This window comes from Oratosquilla oratoria, chromosome 1 (assembly GCF_046742065.1).
Source record: "Oratosquilla oratoria isolate Oo_2021 chromosome 1, ASM4674206v1, whole genome shotgun sequence".
Taxonomy (NCBI): Eukaryota; Metazoa; Arthropoda; class Malacostraca; order Stomatopoda; family Squillidae; genus Oratosquilla; species Oratosquilla oratoria.
This window is the reverse complement of record NC_134777.1, coordinates 60,673,022-60,696,985: the sequence shown is the minus strand read 5'-3', so window position 1 is coordinate 60,696,985 and position 23,964 is coordinate 60,673,022. Positions and strand designations below refer to the sequence as shown.

The 23,964-nt window shown below is 50.7% G+C and overlaps 1 protein-coding gene across 3 annotated transcripts in view; it reads left to right on the top strand.

Annotated features, from left to right (window-relative positions):
• LOC143031028 (fasciclin-2-like) overlaps window positions 1-23,964 on the top strand; it is a 737,926-nt gene that overhangs the window by 63,691 nt on the left and 650,271 nt on the right. Inside the window, exons 1-2 of one of the 3 annotated variants that reach the window (XM_076194738.1) lie at window positions 5,133-5,220; window positions 6,967-7,562. The exons of the other annotated variants lie outside the window; for them this stretch is intronic. The gene's annotated coding sequence lies outside the window, so the exon portion shown is untranslated. Of the gene's footprint in view, window positions 1-5,132; window positions 5,221-6,966; window positions 7,563-23,964 lie in introns of those variants that run through there. 3 annotated transcript variants of the gene reach the window in all.

Below are 23,964 nucleotides of genomic sequence, written 5' to 3'. Positions count from 1 at the left end.
CCGTCTGCAACCCTTCACATGCTCAGTCCCTGTCTCGATTGGGTTTGTAAAATTCGGGGTTTGTCTAGGCGAGGGAGAAGTATTCCCACATGCGCAGTGGATATGACGGTGGTGTGTGTGTGCGCGTGTATATCGGCCCGTGAGAATCTGACGGGGAGTTGAGGAATGTACAAGGAACTGATTTTATCGTGTTTGTTATCGACTGCGCCGCGGAGTGATAAAGCCGGCAGTTCCGGGTTTGGCAGGTCCTCTGAGGATGAAAAGTAAGGTTAAGGGACAAAAGCGGCCTTGGGGAGTAGGTTAGTGCTTGGGTTGGCTTGTTTACTCCGTGGCACCAGCGTCCCCGTCCTCTGACCCGGTGACGCCTAGAATATGCCCTTGTATCCCACTCCAATTCCGTGGTCATCCACACTGACTCTCTGAACCTGATAAGCTGCTTGCAACAGGCAGAGCCCGAAGATAATGTCCACCTCCTCACCAACATCATTGCGCTCCTGCACAAATTACACCGTGAAGGACGGAATATCATCATCAACTGGGTGCCAAGCCTCGTCGGTGTGCATGGAAACGACCTTGCAGACGCAGCTGCTGCCACAGCCCGCAAAAGTGACGATGTCGATGTTCAGGTCCCTCCCAGCAAGAGCCAGGTCCAACTTAAAACCAGGGCATTAGCACGCACGCAGTGGCACCTCCAACACAGGCTGGAGGCGCAGATCTCCCAACGAGCGGGGTGGTACAAAAAGGTGACAGCATATGAACCTCTAGTCCTCCCCCGCTCCACTCCCAGAAGGATAGAAAAGCTGCTCTTCAGGTTGCGTCTTGAAGACCGTTGCTTCTGGCAACTTAATCCCCAGAGCACCATGAAAGACCGCCGGTGCAACCACTGCCGTGAAGAAAATGCCGACCTCCAACACTACCTGAGCGATTGCCCCGCCACCTCTTTCCTCAGACGAGGACCACCGGCTCCCCCTGAAGGTCTTGTGAGCCGCCTCTGCCGCCTCCAAAGCCCCTATGAGCTCCGTCAGTTGCTAGAGCGTCCGCCGCCGCTCTAACAGCCGCAGCTTCTCTTTTCTACTGCCCCCTATCACCCTCGAACTAGCTACACTATTCCACCTCTCCACAAGGTGTCTTGCATAAACACTACCGCACGGGCTCAAACAAAGCCCGTGGGAGTGATACTTCACTCCCAAATTTCGAAAAAAAGGGGGAAAAAACTCCCCTCCCCTCCCAGTCTTGCCACTCCAGTATCACCACCACGTTTGGCAGATTACTTCATCCTTCACTTTATTCTATTATACCCTTACTTTCGCACAACTTTCTTTGCATACTGCGCACCTCACCCGTAAGCCGCAGCAAACCTCTCCCACGAAAATGTCCACAAACACCCCCGCCCACCCCCACTTCGTCTCTGTTCCGCCTACTTGAAACTCCCACGTTCCCCCGCAGGACCATCACTTCTATTTTGCTTCAGGTCTTGTGCGAGGAGCCCTGTGGTACTGGTTCTTCAAGCAGTCTTGCCGAGGCAGTCTTCGCTCGCAGCTGTTCGTTGTTGCTTCGACAAGAAATGTGCTGTAAGCGGACGCGCCCGTTGACGTGTAACCTCGTGGGACCCAGCAATTCCGTTCGGGACGCACATGATATCTCTTCTCTTCTCTCTTCTCTCTTCTCTCTTCTCTTCTCTTCTCTTCTCTTCTCTTCTCTTCTCTTCTCTTCTCTTCTCTTCTCTTCTCTTCTCTTCTCTCCTCTTCTCTTCTCTTCTCTTCTCTTCTCGTCTCTTCTCTCTCTCTCTCTCACACACACACACACACACACGTTTAGGGTTAAAAGATCATATGGGTTTTATTTAGTCTGTATTATGGCAATACCAGTCCATTTTGTTAGACATGCAGTTAAGATACCAAGGTGTTGACAGCGATGCTCCCCCCCCACACACACACATACCTTCCTTTCCCTCCATTTCCCTCTTGGCAACATGCTGCGCCGTCGGTCTTCCCCTCCTCTCTGCCTATTTTGTCCACTCCTTGTCCCTTCTCAGCCTGGCAGGTTCTTCCTCCTTCTCCTTCCCCCTACTCTTTCTCTCTCTGCAGGTTTTCCCTTTTTCCCCTGATGCTCCCCTCCCCTTCTTCTCTAATGACCTCTTCTCTCGTCCCTTTTCTATTCCTCCTCCTTCCTTCTCTTCTCTCCCCTCCCTCCTTTTCTCCCCTCCCCCCCTTCACCTTCTCTCTCCCCCCCCCACCTTGTCTCCTACCCTCCCCTCCCCCTACACCTTCTCATCCCTCCCTCCCCTTTACTTCTCCCCCTCACCCTCCCCTCCCCCGCCCCTCCCCCCCCACCTCTCCCCCTACACCTCCCCTCCCCTACCTCTCCCCCTACCCTCCTCTCCCCCTCCCCCCCTCTCCTCCCTCCCCTCCCCCCTCCCCCTCCTCTCCCTCTCCCCTACCCTCCCTCTCCCCCTCCTCCCTCCTCCCCTCCCCCTCTCCCTCCCCCCCTTTCCTCTCCCTCCTCCTACCCTTTCCTCTCCTCTCCCCCCCCCCTCCTCCTCTCCCTCCCCCCTCCCCCTCCTCCTCTCCTCTCCTACCCTTTCCTCCCTCTCCCCCTCCTCTCCTCTCCTACCCCTCCTCTCCTCCCCTTTCCCTCTCTCCTCCCCTTTCCCCTCCTTCCTACCCTCTCCTCCCCCCTCCCCTCTCCCTCCTCGTACCCTTTCCCTCCTCCCCTTCCTCTCCTCCTCCTCCCTCCCTCCCCTCCCTCCTCTCGTACCCTCCCCTCCCCTCCTCTCCTCGTACCCCCCCTCCCCTACCCGTCTCTCCCCTCCTCCCCCTCTCCTTACCCCCCTCCCCGTACCTCTCCTACCCTTCCCTCCCCCCCACCTCCCCCTTCCCTTCCCCCACCTCTCCCCTTCCCCCCCTACCTCCTTCCTCCCTCGTACCCTCTTCCCTCCCCTTCCCCCACCTCTTCCCTCCCCCACCCTTCCCCCACCCACCTCCTTCCCCCTCTACCCTCCTTCCCCACCTCCTCTACCCCACCTCCCTCCCTCCTCTACCCTTCCCTTCCCCTCCACGTCCTCTACCCTTCCCTTCCCCCCTCCCTTCCCCCCTACCGCTTTCCTCCCCCTCCCCCCCTCCTCCTCTACCCTCCCCTTCCCCCACCTCCTCTACCCTTCCCTTCCCACCTCCTCTGCCCTTCCCTTCCCCCACCTCCTCTCCCTCCCCTTCCCCACCTCCTCTCCCTCCCCTTCCCCCACCTCCTCTACCCTTCCTCCTCCCTTCCCCTCTCCCCAACCCTCCCGTCCTCTCCCCTTTCCTCCTGTCCCCTTCCCTCCCCCCACACTCATCTTTTCGTTCCTCTCCCCTCCCCCTACACTTCTCTCCCCTCCCCCTACACCTCTCCCCTCCCCCTCCACTTCTCTCCCCTCCCCCTACACTTCTCTCCCCTCCCCTTACACTTCTCTCCCCTCCCCTACACTTCTCTCCCCTCCCCCTACACTTCTCTCCCCTCCCCCTACACTTCTCTCCTCTCCCCCTACACTTCTCTCCTCTCCCCCTACACTTCTCTCCCCTCCCCCTACACTTCTCTCCTCTCCCCCTACACTTCTCTCCTCTCCTACCCTTTCCTCTCCTCTCCTCTCCTACCCTTTCCTCTCCTCTCCTCTCCTACCCTTTCCTCTCCTCTCCTCTCCTACCCTTTCCTCTCCTCTCCTACCCTTTCCTCTCCTCTCCTACCCTTTCCTCTCCTTTCCTCTCCTCTCCTACCCTTTCCTCTCCTCTCCTGTACCCTTTCCTCTCCTCTCCTGTACCCTTTCCTCTCCTCTCCTACCCTTTCCTCTCCTTTCCTCTCCTCCTACCCTTTCCTCTCCTCTCCTACCCTTTCCTCTCCTCCTGTACCCTTTCCTCTCCTCCTGTACCCTTTCCTCTCCTCCTGTACCCTTTCCTCTCCTCCTGTACCCTTTCCTCTCCTCCTGTACCCTTTCCTCTCCTCCTGTACCCTTTCCTCTCCTCCTGTACCCTTTCCTCTCCTCCTGTACCCTTTCCTCTCCTCCTGTACCCTTTCCTCTCCTCCTGTACCCTTTCCTCTCCTCCTGTACCCTTTCCTCTCCTCCTGTACCCTTCCCTTCCCCACCTCTACCCTTCTCTCCCCTACCTCTACCCTTCTCTCCCCTAATCTTCTACCAATCCCTTACCTCCTGTCCTCTACCCTTCACTCTCCCCCTTTTCCCTCATCTACCCTTCCCTTCCCCCACCTCCTCTACCCTTCCCTTCCCCCACCTCTTCCCTTCCCCCACCTCCTCTACCCTTCCCTTCCCCCACCTCTACCCTTCCCTTCCCCCACCTCCTCTACCCTTCCCCCACCTCCTCTACCCTTCCCCCACCTCTACCCTTCCCTTCCCCCACCTCCTCTACCCTTCCCTTCCCCCACCTCCTCTACCCTTCCCTTCCCTTCCCCCACCTCCTCTACCCTTCCCTTCCCCCACCTCCTCTACCCTTCCCTTCCCCCACCTCCTCTACCCTTCCCTTCCCCCACCTCCTCTACCCTTCCCTTCCCCCACCTCTTCCCTTCCCCCACCTCTTCCCTTCCCCCACCTCTACCCTCCCCTTCCCCCACCTCCTCTACCCTTCCCTTCCCCCACCTCTACCCTCCCCTTCCCCCACCTCCTCTACCCTCCCCTTCCCCCACCTCCTCTACCCTCCCCTTCCCCCACCTCCTCTACCCTCCCCTTCCCCCACCTCCTCTACCCTTCCCTTCCCCCACCTCCTCTACCCTTCCTCCTCCCTTCCCCTCTCCCCAACCCTCCCGTCCTCTCTACCCTTTCCTCCTGTCCCCTTCCATCCCCCCACTCATCTTTTCGTTCCTCTTCCCCTTCCCCTTCCTCTACCCTTCCTCCCTTCCCCTCTCCCCAACCCTCCCGTCCTCTCTACCCTTTCCTCCTGTCCCCTTCCATCCCCCCACACATCTTTTCGTTCCTCTTCCCCTTCCCCTTCCTCTTACTATTCTTCCTCCTCGTTCCTCCTCTTTCTACCTCTTTCCTCTTACTCATCGTTTCTCCCTCCCCCTTCCTCCAAACCACCAGTCCACTTTATCTGATAACCGCGATTGGGGGGAGCAGATAAGAAACCAAATGTAACTGCGACTGATTCGTGGCAGTGGCAATCTAATCGTGCTGGATACCAGTGTTCTCTGCCTGCTTGCCTTGGACAATAAGCTTGCAGGCTGGAGATGCATCTTGTACGCTACTCAATTTGTTGGTGTTGTGAAGTGGAACGCGCGAGTTGGGGGGTAGGGTGTTGAGAAGTGTATGAAATCGCTCCTCGACGCCGGATGGATCGTTAGTTAGCCAAACTGCGACGGTTCGGGCGTGCGTGTCTGCAGGTAGCGTTGGACTTTTGTAACCTCAAAGGTTGTAAACTTTGGCTCTTAAGATTTTGCCACCTCATAAAGCATCTACCATATGGTCAGCTTGCACAAGCAGTACCTTCTTGGCTATTTGGCGTGCTGGTCAGCCACCCACCCACAAGGGATCGGAAGGCTGCTGTTGGCTCGGTAGACCCACGGTCCTCGGCTGGTTCAGACCACCTTCGTGGTCAGCTAAACTCTTGAGCGCCTTCGTGTGGCAAGGCGGGGCATCCAGAAGTTTGAGTATTTCTTACCAGCCTTGGAGAAAGAAATTGCTCGCGGTCGGCCAGTGTGCGGTTGCCATCTTTTGAAAAGCTCTTGTGCAGTTTCTGGAAAGGAAAGCTCAAGCGAGAGGCCTCCGGTTTTCGTCAAAGGGGGGAGGGGAAGAAAGCCCTAAGTTGTCGTCGGCACGCGCACTGGGCTTTCAAAGTCGAGTGGGCGGTGGCGGCGCGCCGCCAAAGGTGGTTGAATAGGAGCAAGACGAACCGGCCGAGGTGGTTTTGTTCCACAGCGCCATCTTAAGTCTTTCCTTCCGTACCTCCTCCTTTCCTCTTCTTCCTCTTCTTCCTCTTCTTCCTCTTCTTCCTCTTCTTCCTCTTCTTCCTCTTCTTCCTCCTCTTTTTCACCTTCCATTTTTCCTTTTTTACCACTTATTTTTTCATTGTTTTCTTCCTTGCTCTGCCTCCCCCTCTTCATACCTCCCAGTCTCTCCCTCCCCCTCTTCATACCTCCTAGTCTCTCCCTCCTCGTCTCTCCCTCCCCTTATTTGACCATTTTATCCTTATCAGATTCTTGGACCTTCTCAATCCTACCCCCTTGTCCAAAAGGTGCGTCGAAGGTTGGAAGTGATGGGAGGGGGGGGGGGCTGGTGGGCAGGTTGGATCATCAGATTGTTCTCGGCTTTTTTGAAGGTGGGCACAAGAACCACCACTCGCTTCGCTTAGACAGTGGTTCCCAGTCCGTTCGCTCATAAATCCCCCTACTTTTGCACTTCTGTTTCCCAACCTCCTCGGTAACACAATAAAATTGTCTTAATCCGCCAAGTGCATCTTGCCTTCGGTCTGGAAACCCTCTTGGGACCTGCTGTAGACCCCCATGGTCCCCAGGACTCGCCACGGGTTGGAAAGCACTGACAGTATACTGGTAGGTGTAGAGCCGTAGGTTAACGTCGTGATAGCTGCCTATCAACCCCTACCCCTCCCCTCTCCTTCCCTCCCATGGTGGGCCGTTGGACATGAGCCTCGTGCTCGACCTCTTTATCTTTACATTTGAAAGCGCAGACGATATGTGCATATGAAGTTAATAATTTTGGCCCACTAGCTGGGTGGTGACAACCGCGGCCTGCCCTGGTCTGGTCCCTGTAGCGTCGAAGTGGATGAGGCAGAGGGGATCCAGTTCTCGGGTAGGATATCCAAGGGCACTTATTTCCGTTCGCGCACGTGACTCGTCTTAGGCGAGGCACATCATCCGACGCACGTGTGCTGCGCGTTTTGATTTGTATACGCGTGTGTGTGTGTGTCGTTCCATATCGAGGCAGCTGGCTTAGAACATCGTTAGTGTATGTGTTCATCTTTCTAGCACTGGAGAGAAGTGATCATAAAAGAAGTAAATTGCTAACAAAAGACAAGGCGTACCCTTCCCTCCCCTGAAGGCGAGGCGGTGATCATCCAACTGGAGGGAGGAGGGGGGCAGAATCAGGCTGTCCCCATTGTTTGACAAGATTTTGCTTGCATGCGTGCGAAAGAACTAAGTCGGCGAGTGAGCGGGTTTTCTACCTTTGTACTGTGGCGCCAGGCTGCAGTGCCTCGAGTTGTCGAGTCGCCTCAGTTGCTGCGTGCTTGAGATCGCTTGCAACGGGAGGAGTAACGGCCATCTCGAGGCGTGCCAACGTAGTGCCGAGGGTGTGTGCTATTGGACCCGCATGAGGAGAAACAGAGGCATTTGGCAGTGAGCTTCTTGCATTCCGCAAGTTCCACACGGAGCCAATTGCGAACATCGTGCTGGGCGCAGTGCCGTGCTTGTGAGCAGCTTAAGCAGGTGGATTTTCACTTCGTGGGAGAGGATCCTGGGTGGATACTATTGTGAGCAGAACGAGAACCTACCAAGGCCTTAGGCTTGGTCAGGGAGCCTTACGACTGATCGACACCAGCGCTTCTTTTTGGAACAAAGATAAGGTGAGATTTGGGAATCGGTTATCCCTGCACCACGGAGGAGGGGGAGGGATAGGGGAGCCTCCTCGCCATTGCTCCCTCCTCTCTCTCCCTCTCTCTCTCTCCCTCTCTCTCTCTCCCTCCCTCTCTCTCTCCCTCTCTCCCTCCCTCTCTCTCTCCTCTCCCCTCCTCTCTCTCTCCCCTCCTTCTCTCCTCTCTCTCTCCTCTCCCCTCCTCTCCTTCTCTCTCTCTCTCCTCTCCCCTCCTTCTCTCTCTCTCTCCCCTCCTCTCCTCTCCCCTCCTCTCCTTCTCTCCTCTCTCTCTCCTCTCTCCTCTCCTCTCTCTCTCCTCTCTCTCCTCTCCTCTCTCTCCTCTCTCCTCTCTCTCTCTCTCCTCTCTCTCCTCTCCTCTCTCTCCTCTCCTCTCTCCTCTCTCTCTCCTCTCCTCTCCTCTCCTCTCGTTCTCTCCTCTCCTCTCGTTCTCTCCTCTCCTCTCTCTCTCCTCTCTCTCTCTCTTTTTAAGGCAAAAAATGCAAGCGCCTCGATGTTCCCCCAGCAGATGTAGTGATAATATTCGGTGTAATTGGCGACAGTATTATAATTGGTGATAGTATTATGAACTTTTAGTACAATATACAGAGTGGAAATATACATAACTAAAAATTATGTAGGACTGTTAACAAAGAATGAAAGTACAAGATATCCTAAGGCCTAGACACTGTATAAATGATAAGATTTGAAGATAGAGATAACTTTGGCACTTTTTTCGTGATATGTGCATTGGTATTCTTCAGTTCATTTCTAGTTTCAATAGTAAAAATAAACGGCCCATCAGGGAATGAGACCGTGGGTGTTTGGACTTGTCCCGGACCTTGAAATTTCGTTTGAGAACAAAATAGCCCGTAATGCCACACGTATTAGGGGCGGGATTTGAATTTGACACTTGGTGACCTGCGACTTGACGTCATATCATTGATACTGACAGAACAGCAGATACCGTGATGGCGTATGAAGCTGATAACAGCAATAACATAGTTTGGATAAGAAACATGTTTTGGCATATCTAAACGCCCTTTGCTTTGCCCAGATTTGGCTTCAAGAGGGACGCTGGAGGACGGAAGGAGGAGGAGGTGGTGGTGTGATCGTCATTTGTCTGCGCCCTAGTGGGCGACGGGCAACTGTTTTGGTTTGCAAATCCCCCTCCGGTGTGCCACCGATTTTACATGTTTAGAGATTAGGATGGAGAGGGGAGGGGGAAGTGGAGTAGAAGCTGGTAGTTCACCAATTTTGAATACGCACCAATGGGGTAGACCAACTCGGCGGCGAGATGTAGAAACAGCGTGCTTGGAGAAATGGTCTGCATATTTATGAAGAGGTGACTGCTCGTCGAATACATGTATTAGTTTTATTGATTAATCAAGTGATTGATTCAGAAGTGGTTCAGGTGCATCAGCGGGATGTGGGCAAATGTTTAATTTTTTATTGCTTTGGGGTGAAACGTTTATGTATAAATTTAAAGTTTCTGTGTGTGTTCATCGGAAAATTACTTCGAGTCAGGTGGCATATAATACATGTGAGGGAGACGAACGGGCATGGAGTGCAGATGTTAGCCGCGTGAGAAAAATGAAGCCAACCAATTATGCGTGTTAATAAAAAGTTGGGAATTTGCGCAGCTGTTTACATGTACGCGCGCGTGCGTTCTCCAGTTTCGTGCGCCGCCGGCGTCTATGGTTACAACAAGCCCACCCTTCGTGTCGGATAACCACATCTCTTCTCCTGGGCTCCTGTGGGGTTGGGGGTTAGGTAGGATGACCTGGGCTGCCACAGTGCGTCGCGGGCTAATGAGCAAACTCTTTGGATATTTCTCACAGCCATGGTAGATGCCTATGCTGGTGCCGCCTGCCCATCACAAGCGATATTTGGTTTATTATGCATTTGATTGACACTGAAAGCACGGGAGAGCGCACGAGTGTCAGAAATAAGTCTTGACAATATCTATACTGTCAATAGGTAATCTTGGTCTATATAAGTGTGTTTATACCCGTTTATGGTGTCGTGAATGCTACAAAGTGTGATCGCAATTGAAATGGCATTTTGCATGATAAATGACTGATTTGGCGTTGCGTCGTACATTCCTTGCCAAGAGCTCGGACGGTGCCTTGGGAAAGAACCTCAGTTATGACGGTTCCTGCACGTGCTTAATTCGCCCACGATTGCATTCTTGAGTTGTTGTATTTGTGTGCGTGTGTGAGTGCGTGTTCCTAGCGATCTACCTTCTGTTATTCCTTAACTGGTGATTCTAACTGCGAGTACAGGGGTATTGTTGTTTTCCGTGCTGACTTGCATGAATGCTTTCATGCAACACACTGGGTATTCGAGGTTATGAGGCCTCAGGGTTGGTGCATGATTCTGAAACAATGTCGAAGAAGTTCCCGACGCTGACGTTTTCTTGTTTTCTTTTCAGGTATGTAATGGCGAATCTTCCTTCGCATGTGATGGCAAAGGAAAAAGGCCGAGGTAAAGTACTAGTGGAGGGGGATGAAGATTGGGTGGTGAAATGTTGGTATGTCGTCGTTGAAACCTGCGTTTCTGTCTTAAAGGACTATGGCGCCGAAGAAGTGGCAAAAGATATATATATATATATATATATATATATATATATTTATATATATATATATATATATATTGTCATTAAAGAGTGCTGCGTGACTGATCACTAGGAGTCACTAAAGGTTTTGAAGTATCGTTAGTTCCTCCACATTTGGAATATGCTCTTTCCGTATGGTCACCGAATCTCATTTATGACATTGACAGATTGGAAAAAGTACAACGGCGAGCACAAAACGGATTCCAAATATAAATCGTACGAAAATCAACTGAAACATATGAATCTGTTTTCCCTGAAAAAATGTAACTCAGAAGTGACTTCATAAGGTTTTTAAGATTCTAAAACGAATTGACGTCATAAATGACAATTTTCACACTGAATTAAAATCAGACGAGAAACAGTGGTGTCAAACTGCCAGGAAATAGATTTCATTTGGAAGTGGGTAGAAACAACTTCGCCAACCGTGTAGTTAATGAATGGAATAAACTTCCTGCAGAGGCAGTGCAATGTAGTTCAGTTCGAAGCTTTAAGAATCGTTTAGATAAACACCTAAGCAAGATGCTGTAATGAGTCATTTATTTTATATTTTTGATATAATTTGTCTGTTTATTATTATTTGCTTGATTTTTATTTAGTGTGTTATCTGTCAACTTGTTTACTATTTACCTGTTTGTTTATTAATTAACCATACCTATGCATTTATTTATATTATATTTATTATTTCTTTATTTATTATGGACCAAAAGATCCGCTGTCGGCATGCTCCGTCTTTGTAATCCTTTGTAATAAGACGTGCACATGACGGAGGAAAGGAAATCGTACGCAAGTATAACGAATTCGGAAACGTTCGACTTCTTCGCGAACATTCACATATGTATATGTATATATGTATATATATTATATATATGTGTGTGTGTGTGTGTGTGTGTGTGTGTATGTGTATGTATGTATATGATCTCAAAGAATCGTCACCCCAAACTTTGACAGGGTGACACTTCTTCATGTGGGCCATCCTGGGTATACGATTCTTGTTGTAGAAGCTGATGACAATATATAATCATAACCCTCATTCAACCTAACCTAATCTTATTCCACTGTTGATATTCGGCGTACTAGGGTGACATTTCTTCATGTGGGCGTTCTGGGGTGACAGTTCTTCAGGTTATATATATATATACTGTATATATAACAGACACACACACATAATTTTTTGGGGTGGAGTACCGTCAGGAGATTCAGGTGCTACATGGTGGATTATATTTCAGTGATACAGGCGAAGATTTGAGTTTCAATTTAAGAAACTACAAATTTTGATTGTGTGGAGAGGTTAGGGCAATCGAACGGGGTTGGGTTGGCAAAGATAGGAAGGTGCTGACACACGAGCGCAATGGTTGTGGTTGTTTGGGAGAAGGAATTGGTAGATTATTTAAAAAAAAAAATCCCATGTAACTGGAAGTGGCGGGGGGTGGGGGTATGGGCGGTGAACAAGCTAATCAATCTTTCCTCCACTGAAGGAAACCAAGGTGAGGCCGAATGATGGCATGGACCCGGAAGTAGGCAATGTAAAACAGGAGGGCTGTGTAAAGAAGGACTGGAAGACTCGAGGGAGAATGGGTGATCGGAAGGAGGGCGATGGAATGAGTTGGAGAGGGAGGGAGGAGGATGATGGCGTGCCTAGCATTAGGCGGAAGCAATACCTATGGATTGGAGGATTCGGCTGGATATAGAGTGGGTGCGTCATAAAATGGATTTCCGATGAGGAGGCTTGTGAAAAGGCAAGGAGGTTGCAGCCGGACTTGTATTTTATTTATTTTCCTCCATTGCTGTAGCATTAGTGTGTAGCACGTTTGGTTTTAGTCTCTCCCTCCCTTCTCCGCCACCCCTCCTGGCGTGCTATTGTGGTGTGCGTCGTTGTCAAGTATGCATATCTGTGTTTGGTGCACAAGTGACTTAACACGGTGTCTTTAACTTCGGTTTTGTTCTTTGACATCTCAGGGAGATGGATGTGTGGATTAGCGTTCGAAAATGCATAGGCTAAGAATGTTGGTGCACAGAAGCTGGCAGTGAAAGGTGGAAGAAAGGAGTGTAGGAAAGGGAGGGAGGGAGAGGAGTACGGCTGGGGAGGGGCATTACCGGACTTAAGATGAAGCGGAAAGAATTCAGAAGAGATAGAGACTTTGTAGCTTATATAAACAGGATTAAGGGCTTTAGGGGAACTTTAGGTCGTTAGAATAGGTAAGGATGGATCGGGGTGGACTGGGTAGAATATTGAGCATAACATAGGGAGAAGAGATCGAGGAGGTGGGATGGCGTCCTGGATCTAAGGAAAGTTCGATTAGGCCAAAGTGGGTAAGATTTGTCTAGACGCTGATTAGTACACATCTGATGCCGTTGATTACATACTGATTGTGATTGGTGTGGTAGTAGGAAGAGGGTTTCCAGGAATGTTTTTAAGATAAGTGGTGCAGAAGGGAGAATCTCTATAGAAATTTATAAAAACGTAATGTTCATTTGGTACTGTATGGGTTGGCAAGGGCTAATTGCATCAGTTTAATTGTTGTAGGAAGCCAGGTACGGTAGAAGGGAAGGAGATACTAGTGATTGACGCCATGACGTCATTAGACTCCTGGAAAAGGGACGGGAGCGAATGTGTGTAGTGATGAGGGTGTGGGGAGACCTTGAGGATTCATAGAAAAGCGAAACCTTATCGTGAGGAGGATTAAATGTGGTTGGATAGCGTACTCTGAAGCCAGTTATGGGTTCCTCGCGAGTTTTGTCAGCCATGGCCGTTCATGTCTACTTGATATTTTGTTAGACCGATTAAGTAGTCGCTTACACCTAGACGATTCGATACAAGTTCATTCCAGAGTTCGATCAAATGGTCTGGCGTTTCTTAATATAAAATTTTAATTTGTGAAAGTAAACAGAGCTACACGTACTGTAAATCCTGGACTCGTTTGATAAGCTAGGAGTAATTTACTTTCCGAACCCATCCACCCCACTCCCTTGACCAACGTGTTTTGGGTGTCGTATGGCTTCAGTCCTCTGTGTACTCTGACGCACATAGTTGCCCAACAAGAACTTAGCCGAGTCATGTGTTGGTACAACAAAGCGGCACATGACGTTGCTTCATCCAAAATCGTCACATTTACCCAATGCTGTGGGGTTGGTGTAGGGAACTGTACTGGACCACGGTGTTCTGATTATAAATATAGGAAGTGAAACGTCATTTTGAGTTTGATGTATTTCGTCTGGTGCAATACATGATACTCTGTTATTGCAACTGCTCGTTGATGACTACACCACGGCACGAACACCACACCACAACTGCCACAAAACAACCACCACAACACAATCGCCACAACCACAACACAACCCCCAACACACCACAGCACAACCGCCACCACGGCTGACGACTGTCGAAATATAGTCCCCGGATCCACAGGGGTAACTGTTTCCGAAAAGGGGATTTATGATTAATGGAAGTCGTTGGTGTATGGCAATGTGTGCATCTGTCAGTTTTGATTTACAACGTTCTCGCGGTCTCTTGTTTTCCCTGCGCATGGCAACTCCCCTAATAGCCAATTACAGTTGCTGCCAACAGGACTCCTTTTCTGGTCATCACGTAGTCGTCGCCCCTGTTCGTAATAACGAGGGGATGGACTTCATAAAGGGTGTGTATGCAAGGGACAGCGGACGGAGGGAATGGGGAGTGGTAGACTGGATACAGATGCGCAAGATGAGAAGGCGTAGTAGAGGAAGAGAACCTTGATGAATGATGAAGAGCTTGTCTAGAAAACTACGACTGTGCATTGGATGGTGTGTCACCATTTACCGGGTTTCTTATAGACTCGTGTGGGGGTGGGGTGAGGGGTCAGGAACAGCAGTACAGTGAGCGTTACAAGAAAGGTCTGGATAATAGTCGGAGAGCTGAGGTGACCATGACGGGGTGAACTGGCCCGGAAATCTATCGGAATTTCTTTGTCGAAAGCAGTGATGGGTTGGTATAGGGACGAGTTGCCAAGTGTGTGTGTGTGTGTGTGTGCGCGCGCGCGCGCGCTCGTCCTTATCAGCTAAGAGCACAAGTCCTTATTAGGTTTTCTTCTGTTAGGTCATAAACAGGAAAAAGAGCATTTGTAGAGGCCTGATATGTTCTACGACTGTTTGTTTATGCCTAACTTGTATGATGTTTTCGCATTCTACCTCTTCCATCGTTTCCCGCTTGCTTCTCTTCCGTCTCCTTGCCCCACCCTTTTCCTCTTTTCCCGTCCCCCCCTCCTATCGCCTCCCTTACCTCTTCTCCTTTCTCCCCCCCTATCCTCTCCTCCCATCACCCCTCTTGGGTGGTAGCGGATTCTGATATGGAGGCGGCGCGGCGGCGGCGTCGTCGCTCGTAAAATCCTCGAGCTCCCGGGATTATTGGCCAGGTCGAAGACGACGACGGGAAAATATGGCAGCTCCGTCAAACGACATCATAAATAATTTTAATTTGGCAGATTTCGTTTCGGCTTTTGATTTGTTTGTTCGGATTTCTGAGCAAAATTAGTTCTTTCCGAGTTGCGTCGCTGACATTGGAGCGCACGCTTCGGAATTGTGTGCATGTGTACATGAAGTAGGAATGACTTGGAAACGAAGATGCTCACAAAATCCTTTAAGAAATAGTAGTCGCTCGTGGAGCTCGGAAAGGAACTACTGTAGGCCCTCGCAAGGACGACCAAAAGTATGGTAAAAAGAAAAAAAAAAAATTAATGTAGGTACGTTTGTCTGTTTATTAGTTTTTTTGTTTATTTGCGATATTTGTTGTCTTTATTTTGATCTTTATTAATTTTCTTGTTTATTTGCTATATTTGTTGTCTTTATTTTTATCTTTATTAATTTAGTATTATTTTTATCTTTATTTTGTTTATTCGTTTGTCTTGTTTATTTTTGGAATATGCATGGTAGGTCTCGGGTCTTTAGTACACAATAAGTTGGCCTGGTATTGTCCACGTAATTACTTGGGTGAGAAGGAAGCACTACAACAAGTCGTGGAGTCCAACGGACTGCACGATGGCCGAAGACCCGCACGCCGGTATACGCCACGCAGTGTGACCGCTAAATACAGACAGACGGATGGCCGGACGGACAGGGAAGACAGTTTTTAACGAACATTTAGGTCAAGTTGAACAAATAAGCTTATTTCTGATACTTTTAGAATTCGACCCCAACAGTAGCCACCGCCGCCGCCGCCAGCACTTGCATTAGTATGCAAAGGGAGAAGCCGAACTTTTGAAACTGGTTGGGAGGCCCAGATGAAGCAGAATAATGGACGCGGGAGAGGGAGGGAGGTGGGAGAGCTAAGGATAACAGCTAATCCTAACATAAGCTTTACATTTTGTGATGTCGGTGGGTGGAGAGGGGGAGGGGAGAGTTGTTGGGGTGGGTGGCTGTGAGGATAAGCAGGGAATACCTCGCGTTATGGTTTTGTCTTGGGCATCATGATGTAAACAAACTATCCGACCTGGAAAATAAAATATGGAAGTGGGTATGGGAGTTGTTCAAGACACTGGTTGTATGTTATTGGAGGATGGCATGACAGTGGGGGAGGAGGGTGGGGGATGGCACCCCCAATATAGTCTTGGGGTGGCTGGTGGGGGGGGGAATGGAGATCTCGGGATAGTCTTGGGGTGGCTGGTGGGGAGGGGGAATGGAGATCTCGGGGAGATAAGTGATAGGGAAATGCGAAGGGATGGGGAGGAATAAGCGTGCAGGGCATCCATGTTCAGGAATTAAGAGGTGATGTGCTGGAAGAGGGTGTGGGAGGGGATTAGTATGATGGAGCCGGTAGTGGGAGGAGGGCGGGAGTCCCAGGAGGTGGATAGGGGAGCAGTTCCCGATAGCCATCTATGGCCTGATCTGCATTCATGGATATCCAGATATTGGCTGCAGCTTGGAAGGGAGGGATGATTACCATGTGGGGGAAATGGAAGAGGAAAATCAAGACAGAAGGTTAGAAAGAGGAAGAAGGGGATAGGAAGAGAAGTTGGGGCGAACGAAGAATAGACTAGTGCGGCATGAGGGAAATAAAAGTAGATGGAGGAGGGATGGGTGAGGAAGAGGGGAGCGAAAAGAAGAGCAGAATGTAAATATACACACACGCAGGCTGTCGGTGGTCAGGCGGTTTAAGAGAGTCGAATGGAAACTAATTAGAGAGAGGACGACGATGACGACAGGCCGGACGGAGATATAGCATAAAAAACAGAAGACAGTGGCTGGATGAAAACGGCAGAAGATACCCCAAGGGAAAAAAAAAAATCTTCCCAAATACAACAATAGGAAGGGATGAATTTCCATAAAGGCCAAATAATTTTGAGAAAATGCGATGTCTACAAGAAGACAAAGAAATGGCTCTGCTCAGTAAATTTAATTTTAGAATTGTTACAATGTGTCGCTGTATGGTAAAGAAAATGTAAAGGAGAAATGAAGGAAAAGAAACAGGATGTGGGAAAGGAGGCCACAGGGGTGGGGTGAAATGTGTGGCTGGTGGACGCTGCATAAGAATGTTGAGTTTATTCCAGGACTGAGTGACACTTGGGGGCTATCCCCCCATAGCGGCGGCAGGAGTAGCAGCAGCAGCAGCAGCCCAGTTGCAGCTGGAAGAAGTGAAGAAACTTGGCATTCTTTTTCATCCGCCTGGGAGACAGTTATAGGACGTGGATTTCCCAATATGTTCAGGGGAGGAGGTGGAGGGGGTGAATGTTTAAGTTGGGATAGAGACGAGGGGTCATAGTAAACAAGGCGATGTCACACAGGAGTGTTCCTCCTCTCGCTCGTCCATTCTCTCTCTCTCGTCCATTCTCTCTCTCTCGTCCATTCTCTCTCTCTCGTCCATTCTCTCTCTCTCGTCCATTCTCTCTCTCTCTCTCTCTCTCTCTCTCTCTCTCTCTCTCTCTCTCTCTCTCTCTCTCTCTCTCTCTCTCTCTCTCTCTCTCTCGTATATTCACAACCCTCCTCCCTCTATTCTGTTGCCCCGATCCTTTGCCCTTCATACTCCTGAAGTTCACCTATTCGATCAGTGCTGAATCTCGTTTCCATGGCGCCATCTTTCTTTATCTATTCCAGTTCCTTGATCGACTTTATTCCGGCTTATCATCCGGGAGAGGCCATTTTCTTTATCCGGGGTATCGGGATCTCGTCTCGGAGAAGCTGGGAGCGTATGGAGGTGGGGGTGGGGTTTTCTGTCGACTCTCCATTTAGACTTTTTCCATTCGCTTTCTGTGCATCGAGTGCGTACGCGAGCGCCCCCAATTTTTCTTTGACATGCATCCATAACCTCCTCCTCTCCCTCCTCTCCCTCCTCTCCCTCCTCTCCCTCCTCTCCCTCCTCTCCCTCCTCTCCTTCAACCAACCACAGCCTTCTCCTATTCCCATTCTTTGTCTTACCTCTTGCTTTCGATCTTCTTCCTTCCCTCCTTCTTCCATTCCTTAACTCCTTCCTCATTTCTTACCACCCTCCTCTTTCCTGATTCTTTGCTTCCATCCTTCCTTCTCTCCCTCACTCCCTCCTTCCTTCTCTCCCTCACTCCCTCCTTCCTTCTCTCCCTCACTCCCTATTTCCTTCACTCCCTCCTTCCTTCTCTCACTCCCTCCCTCCTTTCCTCTCTCCTTCACTCCTTCCCTCCTGCACTCGTTCCTTCCCTCCTTTCTTTCCCTCCCCCTGTCCTTTTGCACGGCTCCTGGTTAATCTCCCCCCACCCTCCCATCTCCCCACTTCCACTTTTCGTCTCTATCTTTTGGTGTTTGTTCATTATGACCCATATTTCCCCCCCTCTACACTCGTCATTTTCCCTCTTCTCTTATGTGCCCCTCACGCCAGCCAGCCTCGCTTCCCCTTCATGTATTTCTTTCTAGGCCTTGAGCCAATTACTCGACCCCCTCTCCTCCCCGCTCTTTATCTCATACCTCACTTCGTCTCTTCCTCCTTCTCCCTCTATATTCATTCCTTTCCCTCATTCTTCTTTATATTTTCTTTTTCACTTTCTTCTTTTTCTTCCTTCCTGTTCCTTTCCTCCTCTTTTTCTTTCCTGTTCCTTTCTTCATCTTCCTCTATCTTCCTCTTTCTCCTTTCCATTTTTTTCACCCTTGTCCCTCTTGCTTCCATTCCATCTAGATGGGCGTGGGTTCTCCCTGTGTAATTGTTTACATGTATCTGTGAAATTTAAAACGTCCATAAAAGCATTCGAAGTTGATGCAAATAAATTTAAGCCATGAAAGTTACGACTGAGTTCGTCACCTTTGCCCTTTGTGCTACGATTTAACCCGTGAGCAAATGTGTGTATGTATGTATGTGTGTGTATGTATGTATATATATATATATATATATATATATATATATATATATATATATATATATATACTGTATATATATATAGTTTTTTGCCAGATTTGTTTAGCAGAAGAGACCGAACCTCATTACTACTCGGCAAAGTAATTTCGGTTAAATCCTAAGTGTCCTTATTGCAAGGCTTTTATTCAGCTGATTGTGTGCACACTGATTCTTCAGTGATTACCCGTGGAGTTCCTTTCCTTGCCGTTATCTCCCCCCCCCCTCCCACCTACACCCTTCCTCCGGTCATTCTCTAACATCTATCAACAAATTTCGCTGCAACATTAAGCACCAAAAGCAATCGAAATTCGTAAGACTTCCACCCTCCCACGCCTGCGCTCCTGAAGTAACAACTATTCAAGAGAGCAAGAGAGGCAATAGGAAACGCGCGCGCGTGCACACACACACACACACACACACACACACACACACACACACACACACACACACACACACACACATGTACACATCCTCACCCTTACTCCCGTTACTATCGTCACCACGTTAGGTTTTACCCTAAACCTATCTTATCATGGGGCGGGGGGGGGGGAGTATATTTACCATGAGGGTACCATGCTTATCCAAACTAGGCCGGGCTTTCGAGGCTGCGTGTGTACCGTACGTGTGAGTGAGGCGGGCGAGGTTCCCCCCTAAAAAAAAAAAAAAAAGTGGTGGGGGTGTTCTCCATTGTCTCGGCGATAATCATCACCAGTCCTATTAGCGATTCCCCAAGAGGGAAACCGGACATCGGGCGTATAAGACAAAGCTCAGAGTTGGGGAGCAGGAGGACCATAGCAATGCAACTTCATCAGGAGTTGCATTCCTCCCCCGTCCCCATCCCCTCTCCTTCCTTCCCCCCATTCTGCCCTCCCCATTCTCTCATCCCTTCTATTTTCCCGTCTTCAATCCTCTCCCAACATGTTCCTCTCCCCACTTCCTCATACCTTTCTTTCTCCCACCTCCCCCACTACCCTCTACAGTGTTGTCTGTATCGCCCGCCCCAGTTATCACTTGCTTATCTGGATCTGTCCTTGGTTTGAGCAACTCGTGACTCAGGCGCATTGACGTCGTATTCGTCACCTGACCTCAACCCCCCCCCCACACGCACCCCAATCCAGCGGAACCCCCCTTCCCCCCATTTACTTTAGCACGACGGCAGAACAGTTTTACGGCAGCCATCAGTCGACGCCGCGCGCGTACAAAGGGGCGCCAGCAAGCAGTGTAGCGCGCACACTCATGCCCATGGACAGAAAAACCGATTCCACGGTTTTCCTCGTAGATGTCGCCTCTGACGCCCCCTTTGCATGCAAGCAGGACGCCCTCCAATCACTGAAGGAGGAAAACTATTTATTATTCCTTTGTGCTTGTTTGCTTGCCTGCTACCATGTTTATTTTTTCTTCATTGCTATGAATGCGATAGAACATACTCCTGCTACATTGTAAGTCGTTGCGAGTGGCGTTCAGAACGAAGCTAAGTGAACGAGTGGGTGACTAGATGAATGACTGGTTGACTGGATCTGACCGACTTCAACAATGACGCTAACGCGAAACGTTAGTTCAAGATTTTGTCCGTATACTCGCACCGTTTCTTTCTTCCCGTCTCTCCCCCCCATTGGGAGATTCTGGAATACTTCCTCTTTCGGTTTCCCCATGTGTCTAAGACTTAGCCTCCGCCCAGAAGCGAAATTTCAGGGAACTTTTGATTTAGTACTTCGTACATGTAAACAGTAATTGGTGAAGAGGGGGCTTATTTCAAGATGTGTACGTAGCCATCCTGCCCCTCCCTCGCCGAAAAATAACGAAGATAAAAGGGAAGGAACAAGCAACCGGTGTGTCAAAACTGGAATGAGCTGTCGAAGGGTCCTTGAAGAGCGAGTGCTCGTGCGCCTGCGTATGTGAAGGAAAACTCGATTCTTGGATACAAAAATCGGGCACTTGTAGACAAGAAGGTGTGGATGTGAAATGTCAAGGATAGGAAATAAACGACAAAAACTCGACTAAAAACGTGCACACGCACAATATACACGCACGGGGACAATTCACCTCTGGTTGACGCGTGCTGGCGCAAACGCGCATAAAGGAATAATGTATGAATCGTGCAAAGATGTATGTCAGATATATAAAAGACAAAATGCCATGTGACTTACGAAAAAAGGCTGTCGAAAAAATCGAAGGCTGCAGAGGAAGGGGAAGGGAGGGACAAGGGAGGGAGAGGCGCGTGCGCAGTCCCATCAGTCACGGATCTCGACAAAAAAAAATTTCCCTGGAACGAGGCCTTTCCTGGAAACAAGGCTGGAAATGTCATGGACGACGAACTATTGTTTCCAACATGACGAGGACAGGCTTCTTTAAGGTGTACTCTTGAAGACGTGTTAGTAGATCCCGAGGAACACTCGCACCTTTCTCCCTCTTCCCTCCTCCCCCTCCCCTTCCCTCCTCCCCCTCCCCTTCCCTCTTCCCTCCTCCCCCTCCCCTTCCCTCCTCCCCCTCCCCTTCCCTCTTCCCTCCTCCCCCTCCTCTTCCCTCCTCCTCCTCCTCCCCTTCCCTCCTCCCCTTCCCTCCTCCTCCCCCTCCTCTTCCCCCCTCCTCCTCCCTCCTCCCCCTCCCCTTCCCTCCCCCTCCCTCCCCCTCCCCATCCCTCCTCCTCCCCTTCCCTCCTCCTCCCCATCCCTCCTCCTCCCTCCTCCCATCCCTCCTCCTCCCTCCTCCCCATCCCTCCTCCTTCCTCCCTTCCCTCCTCCTCCCTCCTCCCCTTCCCTCCTCCCTCTCCCCTTCCCCCTTCCTTTTCCCTCCTCCCTCTCCCCCTTCCCTCCTCCCTCTCCACTTCCCTCCTCCCTCTCCCCTTCCCTCCTCCCTCTCCCCTTCCCTCCTCCCTCTCCCCTTCCCTCCTCCCTCTCCCCTTCCCTCCTCCCTCTCCCCTTCCCTCCTCCCTCTCCCCTTCCCTCCTCCCTCTCCCCTTCCCTCCTCCCTCTCCCCTCCCAACCCCTTCCCTACTCCCCCTCCCCTTCCCTCCTTCTCCTTCCCCTTCCCTCCTTCTCCCTCCCCTTCCCTCCTTCTCCTTCCCCTTCCCTCCTTCTCCCTCCCCTTCCCTCCTTCTCCCTCCCCTTCCCTCCTTCTCCCTCCCCTTCCCTCCTCCCTCTCCCCTTCCCTCCTCCCTCTCCCCTTCCCTCCTCCCTCTCCCCTTCCCTCCTCCCTCTCCCCTTCCCTCCTCCCTCTCCCCTCCTCCCTCTCCCCTTTCCTCCTCCCTCTCCCCTTCCCTCCTCCCCCCTCTTCCCTCCTCCCCCTCCCTCTTCCCTCCTCCCTCTTCCCTCCTCCCTCTTCCCGCCTCCTTCCTATTCCCTCCTCCCTCTTCCCTTCCCTCTTCCCATCCATCTTTCCCTTCCCTCTTCCCATCCATCTTTCCCTTCCCTCTTCCCATCCATCTTTCCCTTCCCTCTTCCCCTTCCCTCTTCCCATCCATCTTTCCCTTCCCTTTTCCCATCCATCTTTCCCTTCCCTTTTCCCATCCATCTTTCCCTTCCCTCTTCCCATCCATCTTTCCCTTCCCTCTTCCCATCCATCTTTCCCTTCCCTCTTTCCCATCCATCTTTCCCTTCCCTCTTCCCCATCCATCTTTCCCTTCCCTCCTCCCCATCCATCTTTCCCTTCCCTCTTCCCCATCCATCTTTCCCTTCCCTCTTCCCCATCCATCTTTCCCTTCCATCTTTCCCATCCATCTTTCCCATCCATCTTTCCCTTCCCTCTTCCCCATCCATCTTTCCCTTCCCTCTTCCCCATCCCTCTTCCCCCTCCCTCTTCCCCTTCCCTCTTTCCCTTCCCTCTTCCAATTCCCTCTTTCCCTTCCCTCTTCCAATTCCCTCTTTCTCTTCCCTCTTTCCCTTCCCTCTTCCCCTTCCCTCTTCCCCTTCCCTCTTCCCCTTCCCTCTTTCCCTTCCCTCTTCCAATTCCCTCTTTCCCTTCCCTCTTCCAATTCCCTCTTCCCCATCCATCTTTCCCTTCCCTCTTTCCCTTCCCTCTTCCCCATCCATCTTTCCCTTCCCTCTCCCCTGTCTCCCCTGTCTCCCCGTTCACCCTGCCCATACTCTCCCTTACTTTCATTTCCCCCCTCCTATTCTGCCTCCCCCCAGTGGCGCGTGCCATTGTCTCGAATACCTTATTGGTGTTGGGGCGGGTGCCTGTCACCGGAGAAGGTTCTTCTCCCATGATGTGGAAAATGTAGTTCGTGACACTGCATCGCTCCCCTCCTCCCCACCCACTCGTCCCACTCGGGTCCCAATTCAGCTGACATCCTGTCCTGATACTTTGGTGGCAGTTGCTTTCTCTCTATCTCCCCTCCCCATCCTCACCTCACCCTCCTCAGCAGCCTGGACACTATTCGTCTAGAGTAGAACGTGGACCCTCTCGTTAACGAGCGGGAGAACAAGGAGGCGAGGGGGAAGTACTGCTACCGGGAAAAAATGAACTACCATTTACCCCGAGGATGTACCGCCATAGTCGATGTGACCCTTGAAATTAAGATAGTCTTAGCGTCCAGTCGCCCGCATCGGCCTTTCGCCATTCCTTCCCCGTGTTGTCTTATCATTGACACGGCCGCGTCACGGGATCGCCTGCGTATGCGATAGCCACGGCCAACATAAAACTAGATGATTGAATTGTCGTCAGGGAAGGACCTTGGGGGTTAGGGGGAGATAGAAGGGTCACCCTCGCAGGACCTTCAGTTAATGTTGTAAGTGGGTGATTCATGTTTACCACCATGTCTTCTCGTGATGAAGGCACATGCAGCCAGATCGCTGTTATCGAAGGAAATTCTGGGTTGGCCTTGCAGTGCACTTTGCCCCCACCCCCCCGTTCTTTTAAGTTCACTTTGCCGCCGGCACTGTTGGGAATTGGTTGGTTGGTACCCGCATCAGCATGTAGGCCCAATTCATGTCGTTGCAGACCCTTGTCAAACTTCATTGACAGCCCCCCATCCCCATTCCCCCCATCCATCCAAAAAATTACAATGAAAGTTTCTCGAGTGTCTTACCACACGTGTGTTTGACGTGACAGTGAAAATTATCATCTGTAAGAGGAGCAGCTGCTGCAGCAGCTATTGTTCATATAGGTCGAACCCCCCACCCACCCACCCCACCCCCGAGCCTCTTGTATCTCCTCGGGGCGAGTGAGGTTATACGAAACTCAACAGGCGTGGGGGGGGGGTGCTTTGTGAAGACACCTCAGCCTCGTATGATGGGGGGGCAACTGGGCCCACGTCTCCGACACGGGGAGGAGCAGAGGTTTCTTCTTGAAAACGTTGGAGACCAAGACTTTCACAAAGCAATGTGCTTTGATAGAATTAACCTATTACTGGCTTACACGAAGGGACAAATGATCACTCGGTAATGGTCGCAACAAAATATTGAGGGGCTGAGGAAAGGCGCCTTAATCATAGTAGTTTACTAGTTTGTTTCAATT